The sequence below is a fragment of the Bidens hawaiensis genome, unplaced genomic scaffold (assembly GCF_021521415.1).
Source record: "Bidens hawaiensis isolate Kalapana, Puna unplaced genomic scaffold, B.hawaiensis_p1.1 tig00020908_1, whole genome shotgun sequence".
In the NCBI taxonomy this organism is placed as follows: Eukaryota; Viridiplantae; Streptophyta; class Magnoliopsida; order Asterales; family Asteraceae; genus Bidens; species Bidens hawaiensis.
This window is the reverse complement of record NW_027493224.1, coordinates 204,064-212,567: the sequence shown is the minus strand read 5'-3', so window position 1 is coordinate 212,567 and position 8,504 is coordinate 204,064.

The following is an 8,504-nucleotide window of genomic DNA, read 5'->3' as shown; positions in this document are numbered from 1 at the left end:
ATATGTTATAAAAAGCTTATCTAAATCTTTCCAGAATTTTTCATGATGTTTAGCTATTTTTCACCATTTTTAGCCAAAATCGAGCATTAAATTCACCAAATATTCATCATTTATCCAAAAATTACCAAAATTTCACAGATCTCATATTTTCATGTGTAGATCATCTCTGTGAAATTTCATGACTCAACTCTAAGTCTACCACAATCTGTCCAAATCTTACAAATCATACGAAAAACCGAACTACCTTGTGTTTCTAGCTTTAGATCGCAAAGATCTTGCTTTCTAGCCTTTGCTAGCAACTAGATACAACACCTACAAGCACAACAACACCACACCAAGCAAGTTATACCCACAATCAAGCCATTTCTTTCATGGTTTCGGTTAAGACATCAAAACAAAGATTTTAACCGTAAAAATTCGTTTTTGACTCTTTTAACTCCTTTCTTGGACCAAGATCCCTTGTATAACTTGTATACATCACTTGATCATGCAAGAATCGGTTTCATCTCGGGTTTTCACCCATTTTTCATTTGAAACCTCATTTTCTCAAGATTATGGAATCAAAACTATGAATTAATCATTATAACCATGTTTTTACCTTGTGTTTCTTGCTTAAAAATCAAGGATTTTGGTTGAATGTGTAAAGGGTTGAGAGGATTTGGAGAGTTGGAATGTTAAAAAAAAGAAAATGAAGTGTGTGTGTGTATACCCATGGACCGATCGGTCCTAGTAAGGTGTGGGGTGGGGCCCACATCTTCAACCTTGGCCACACATTTGGATTGTGTAATCCGGATAATGTTGTGGATAATCTGGTTCAGTTCGTTTTTCGGTTAAACGTTTAATTCCGCTCAAAACGAGGCCAAAACGGTCGTTTTTCGGCTTAAAAATAAAATTTATATAAAACCGATTTAAAAACTTTAAAAACTTAAACCATGACATTTATTGACTTAACACATCATATTGTCGGTAATTGTGCATCTTTTTCGGCTTGATCGATCGTCTCTTGCTTGGTTTGATGTTAAAGGTTTCGTTTATCGTACCGACGTACTAATAAATCGAAATCCTTTTTCTGTGCTATAATTCACTTATCCCGAAGCTTTAATACTTCGTACACATCACTAAACATTATATATTTCGTTTATAATGTAATCCCCGATTCGTTCGGGTTTCAATAACCGTTCATCGATTAATCGTAATTTCAATACGACTAGCTGTATATTCGAGTATAATTCGTACTGTGAATCTTATATACTCGTATAAACACATTATAATTCATATATTCAGTATTGAATAACACGTAAATAGTATATTCCGGCTAGGGTATACCTGAATTTGCCGGAATCGTTACATTCTCCCCCCGTTACAAAAATTTCGTCCTCGAAATTTTACGCATCAACTACTTCCTTTTGCGGAAATAGGTGGGGATATTTCTTCCGAAATTCGTCCTTTCGTTCCCATGTATATTCTGGGCCTCGTAGCGAGTTCCATCTAACTTTGACCAACGAGATCTTATTGTGTCTAAGTTGCTTGATTTTCCCGTCTACTATTTCTATGGGCTCCTCTACAATGTTGAGCTTATCATTTATTTGGACACCCTCTAAAGGTAACACCGATGTCTCATCCGACAGACACCTTTTCAAGTTCGACACGTGAAACACGTTGTGAACTGCACTCAGTTCATCAGGCAGTTCTAATCGGTATGCCACAGGACCGATTTTTGCAATAATGTCGAACGGTCCAATGTATCTAGGGGCTAACTTCCCCTCCTTTCCAAATCTGACTACTCCTTTCCAAGGTGATACTTTCAAATACACTTTATCACCTTTCTCAAATGATAACGGCTTTCTACGGGTATCGGCATAACTCTTCTGCCGATCCCGTGCGGCCTTCAGATTGTTCTTAATTTCAAGTATTTTGCCGGTCGTTTCCTGGACCAGATCTGATCTAATAACCTGTGTGTCGCCCACCTCAGTCCAGCAGAGTGGTGATCGGCACTTCCGTCCATACAATGCTTCGTAAGGTGCTGCCTTTATACTGCTATGGTAACTGTTATTATAGGAAAATTCAACGAGCGGGAGATGTTGATCCCAACTTCCCTTAAAATCCAGTACGCATGCACGAAGCAAATCCTCCAGGGTTTGAATGGTCCTCTCAGACTGACCGTCGGTCTGAGGGTGGTAAGCTGTGCTTAGATTAATACGCGTTCCCAGCGCTTCTTGCACAGCTTGCCAAAGCTTGGAGGTGAAATGGCTATCCCGATCGGAGATGATCGAGATGGGTATACCATGACGAGACACAATTTCATTTATATAAATCTGCGCAAGTCTCTCTGTGTTATAATTATTTCTAATCGGAATAAAATGTGCTGTTTTGGTTAATCGATCCACGACTACCCAAATTGCATCATGTCCTCGGGACGTCTTGGGGAGATGTGTCACAAAATCCATCGTGATCTGCTCCCACTTCCATTCAGGAATTTCCGGTTGTTGTAACATTCCCGAAGGTTTCTGGTGCTCCGCCTTAACCCTCGCACACGTCGTACACTTGCCGACGTATGTGGCTATATCCTTTTTCATCCCCGGCCACCAGTAGAACTCCTTCACATCCTTGTACATCTTATCCGATCCCGGATGTATGGAATATTTTGATTTATGCGCTTCGTCCATGATTAATTCACGAAGGTCATGGGGGGTCGGGATCCAAATCCGATTTTTGAAATAGAGAATTTCGTCCACGCGCTGTTCGAAATTCTTCTCGTTACCGTAAAGTCCATCTTTTTCCAATTGTTCCTCTTTCAACGCCTCGCGTTGAGCGACTCGAATCAAATCCGAAAGGTTCGACTGGACAATCTTCCCCAGCGCTCGCACACGCAATGGTTTAACTCGATCTTTCCTACTCAAGGCATCGGCTACAACGTTAGCCTTGCCGGGGTGATAACGGATGTCACAGTCATAGTCGCTTAACAACTCGACCCATCTTCGTTGCCTCATATTCAGTTCTTTCTGATCGAATATGTGTTGTAAACTTTTATGATCGGTGAAGATGGTGCACTTTGTACCGTAGAGGTAATGTCTCCAGATTTTAAGTGCGAAGATAACTGCTCCCAGTTCTAAGTCATGAGTAGTGTAATTTTTCTCGTGTATTTTTAACTGTCGAGAAGCATAGGCTATAAACTTATTATTTTGCATCAACACGCATCCTAACCCTCTCCTGGATGCGTCACAATACACGACAAAACCATCGTCTCCGTCGGGGAGACTTAAGATTGGCGCTTGGCACAATCTTTGTTTTAGCGTTTGAAACGCCGTTTCCTGCTCTTCACCCCATTCATACTTTCGATCCTTTTGGGTCAAAAGGGTTAAAGGTTGGGCAATGCTGGAAAAGTTCTCTATAAATCGACGATAATATCCAGCTAAGCCTAAGAATTGGCGGATTTCCTTTGGCGATTTAGGCGCTTGCCAACTCTTAATTGCTTCAACCTTACTTGGATCAACGTGTATTCCTTGATGGTTTATAACGTGACCAAGGAATTGCACTTCTTGTAACCAGAAGTTACACTTGGAGAATTTTGCATACAACTTCTCCTGATTAAGAAGCTCTAAAATTAATCTTAAGTGTTGCTCGTGCTCTTCTTTACTCTTCGAGTATATCAAAATATCGTCAATAAACACGATGACGAATTTGTCGAGATAGGGTTTACAGACTCGATTCATGAGATCCATGAACACTGCTGGCGCATTTGTTAGTCCAAAAGGCATAACTAAGAACTCGTAATGACCGTAGCGAGTCCGGAATGCGGTTTTTGGGATTCCTCCTCCTGAATTCTAACCTGATGGTATCCCGATCTAAGATCTATTTTTGAGAAGTAGCTCGCACCTTGTAGTTGGTCGAACAGATCATCGATTCGGGGGAGAGGATACCTATTTTTGATTGTCAACTTGTTCAATTCCCTGTAATCAATGCACATTCTAAGGCTCCCGTCCTTCTTTTTCACGAATAGTACAAGTGCACCCCACGGGGAATAACTGGGACGTATAAATCCTTTATCCAACAATTCCTGCAATTGGTTGGATAATTCTTGCATCTCGGATGGTGCAAGTCGGTAGGGCGCCTTAGCAACAGGGCCAGCTTGAGGTTAAGTCGATTCTGAATTCGACCTGTCGGGTTGGCGGTAATCCAGGAAGTTCTTCTGGGAAAACTTGTGGAAACTCGCGTACCACCGGGATATCATCCACCCGTTTCTCATCAGAATCGGTGGCCGTCAAGTTTGCTAGATACGCCACGCATCCCTGGCGTATATATTTTAACGCCTTGAGGTGGGATATAAACGGTATCATATTGCCCGACTTCTCACCCTGCACTAATACCTCTTCGTCATCCGACACCCAGATCTTGACGATTTTCTTTTCACAGTTTATTTCTACCTTGTTACGTGCTAACCAATCCATTCCCACTATCACGTCAAAACTACCCAATTCTACCGGTAACAAGTCAATCGGAAGGGATTGATCGTTCAGAATAAAAGGGCAATTCCGAACTATCTGATTAACTATCATGGTTTTACCGTTAGCTACTTCTACAGTATAAGGTTCTATGGTTTCACTAATCGGAAGGTTTGCTATTGATAGAAACTTGACAGAGACAAAACTTCTATCGGCGCCTGTATCAAATAATACAGAAGCGTAATGATCAGAGACGAGGAATGTACCTGTCACTACGCTGGGGTCCTGGCGCGCTTCGTTCGCCCCCAACACAAAAGCTCGGCCTCTCGCCGGATTGGACGACGATGCCTGACCCACTGCTTGTCTCCCATTTCCTCCCTGGTTCAGCCTCGGACAGTTTCTCTTGAAGTGATCTGTGCTGCCACATTCAAAGCAAGCACGGCTAGTGGTCATCATTTGGTTTCCTTGTGGGTTTTGTTGTCGGGTTGGTTGGGTCCTAAATGGCTGCGCACGGATAGGTTACGGTTGTCGGTTCAGATTGTTCAGGGTTGTCCTACAACTCGGTGCGTAGTGCCCATTCCTGCCACACCGGTGGCACACTACCTCCTTGCACACGCCACCATGTTGGCAACCGCATTTCCCACATTTAGGGAGCGTCCCTTTCTGCGATTCCTGCCTTCCGCCTGAACTAGTCATGGTGTAGTTCTGGGCAGCGGGCCTAGCACGTTTACTTTGTTGCTTCTCCCGGATCCTATTGTCATACGTACCTCGCTTTCCCCCAGCAGACTCTCCTGCCACCTTCAGTGACCCACTCCTCACGAAATCGTATGTGACGATACCAGCTTGCGTCACCACACTCTCAAACGTCTGGTGTCCCCCAGAGTTGACTATACTCCTTACTAGTGGAGTTAGTCCCCATATATAACGCTCAACCCTCTTTGACTCTGGGGTGACCAACCATGGCACTAATCGCGACAATTCATTAAATCGGTTTGTATAACCTAAGTGGTCTGCCCCCTGCATCTCCAGGTTCCACAATTCGTTTTCTAACTTTTGCAGTTCGTTTTTCGGGCAGAAATGTTCCAGTACGAGAGCCTTGAGCTCTGTCCAGGTCATGCGGTTTGTCGCCGCCTGACCGCGAGTCTGCACTATGGTGTTCCACCATGTCAAGGCATGGTCCGTGAACGTGTAGGTAGCATACTTAACAACGTAATCCTCAGGGCAGTTGCTGATGTTCACAACAGCCTCTATTTTCTCAATCCACTTAACCAACCCATTGGGTCCCTCAGATCCGCTAAATTCTAGGGGTTTGCACAACATAAAGTCTTTGATTGAACATCCCCTGGATACAGGAATTGGTTCAGTGCGGTTCGTTTCTACAGTTGGTATAGGGCCATTACTGTCCGTAACGACCACCCTAGGCGGTGCGTCATTACTCGGAATCGTGTTATCATTCTGTGGAGGATTAGCATTTTGTTCCCCGTCATTATTGGTGGTCGTTTGATTGCTCGGAGGGGTTGGATTGGCCGAATTGTTAATACTGGCGGCGATGCGCGATACTATATCCGGTATCGCCGCCTCTAACTGTTGAGCAATCAAACGACTCACGTCCACTTCCGACAATTGGGCTGAACGTTTTGGTGCCATTCTACACAACATCAAGAAAGTATATATAATTAATACAAGTTCCAATCATAAAACACAACAAACATTCCATTCATTAACAAACATTAGTACATATTTCATCCATGTCAGTTCACATACTTTTCCTGTCATTATTACATAAGTTAAGTTTTCCTACATAGGGCCTATGTCGGCATCATCTCGACATAACCCGCAATGGGTCAGTGCTTGAATGATACCCAAAAGTATCTATAATGATATACCCCAAAAGAGACCCCCCCTAAGGGCCAGTGGTTGTATTATAACTACCCAAGATTCACTCTATGTTAGCATCACCACTAACTGCTTACACAGAGTACCAAAAAGAGGCCCCTGACTACCACCACCCTAACATGATCTAATCACGGTGGTATACCAACCACACCAACACCGCCGCCATCCCCACAATCACTGCCATTAAACCCCGGATCCGTGTTTCCATCCGGTCAATCAACCCCAGGGAGTAGGCGTCCTCCCTCCTCAGCTGCGCGATCGCATGCTGGCTGTCCAGTATGCAATCCACCAAGTGATTCCTCCTCTGAATACCCACCGTCAAGGCGGTGGTGTGCTCATTCATCCGCTCGGTGAGCACCCGGAGCCACGCCGCCTCGGTGGAGGGACGCTCATCCCTCACTGGCCTGGGGGTACCCCACACAGGTGGCGGCACAGGCCCGGGCTGGGGGCGGGAGGACTCGCCTCTGTGGTAAGTGGATCTAGGTGGGGTAAAGGTAGGTGGAACATACGGGACACTGATCCGCGCCGTGAGGCGGGGACCGGGTCTGGGAGGGGTGAGGGTGACCTGAGGTGCGGGTGGGGTGGGAGACCTGGTAACCCTAGCAGGGGAGGACAAGCTAGCACTCCTAAGGCTAGTCTCAGAAGGCTCGGTGCTGGAAGCTAAGCGTACACTCCTAGAGTCCCCGGAATTGGCCTCCTCCGGGTCCTCCTCTACAGATAAACTTCGTGATCTTGACATGCTTACCTGTACACAAGTTAGCAAACATATAGTCCTTTTTATAACGTAAATCCTAATTAAATTAATATACACACATTTATACCACCTTGTCACATAAAAATATTATTATATACTTACACATATGTTGCCGATTTTACCTATTAAAGTCCCCCGTGACTTCTCCTGAATTCCCTCGTGCGGACAAATCTGTTATTATGTTCCGGACCATAATAACTCACTTGTCCATCCAAGTTCATCCAGACCTCGTCACAATAAATTATTAGTTGATATTCAGATCCTATAACACTTGAGCTACTGATTATATTTTAGGTATCTTTGAAAGACATCCTAATTCTTTATAACCAATGGCTCTGATACCAAGTTCTGTAACACCCCGTAACCGCAGCGGAAACGTACACGGGATGCAACAGACACATCTGATATCAACAGCATTGCTTATAAAGAAAACACCGCTACATTAATTTAAACGAATTACATTGTTCCGAGTTTCGTTACCATCTAGGTGTTATCACATAAGTGTTACCGATAGTACATTAACATGATTAATACAAAATGTAGATCCTAAATCTTCCACGAAATAGCACACATCATCAGGCACGTATCACTCATTCCAATTTGAGTGTACCTAGAAAGCATGGAAAGAAAACGGGTCAACTACGAATAGTTGGTGAGTTTCACTGATTTAAATAAACATTGACAATATATTATAATAAATCATATATTAGCGATGTAATTATGCTGAGCCCACAAGTGAAACCTCTGACTATCACACACAATCCCCGTGGCATATCCCCCGCCCACGGACCCGTGACATATCCCCCGTCCACGGAACTGCCCCAAACCGCTATGTCTAACATTACATAGCAAAATATATATAACACCCAAAATAGACATGTGCAACTGGCTGGGAAACATCAGCAAATCCATGCCGGACCAGTTGGGTTTGTCAGACCAATAGTACTATTCACACTCTACCGGCTTTTAGCTAATCACTCGTGTTGCGGGGCCTTACAATGTTAGCAACTCAGACAATTACCATCTTAGTACATTTCCGTACGATTCCCGTACAATAAAACATATATAAATACATTCATTTCCATGCGATCAACATGTACTTAAACATTTTGATATAAACATGCTTTCCGCCCCGGGAAAATATTAAAACAGTTCAGTAAAAGGGGCTCGTGAAAACTCACCTTTTTGTGAGCAAAGATGTAATACTGTGCACAGCTACCGGTCCGGATCTGTAATACGATCCCTAAGTCGTTACTACACAATTTCTATTAATATATCTTAAATTCGTGTTAACCGGTACGTCCGGGGACACTGTTAACCCAGTACCGTACACGATCCGGGGACAATGTTAACCCCGATACACTTCTCAGGACTTAGATTGTGATATCACTTAGAGTTCTTTAGTCAAAACT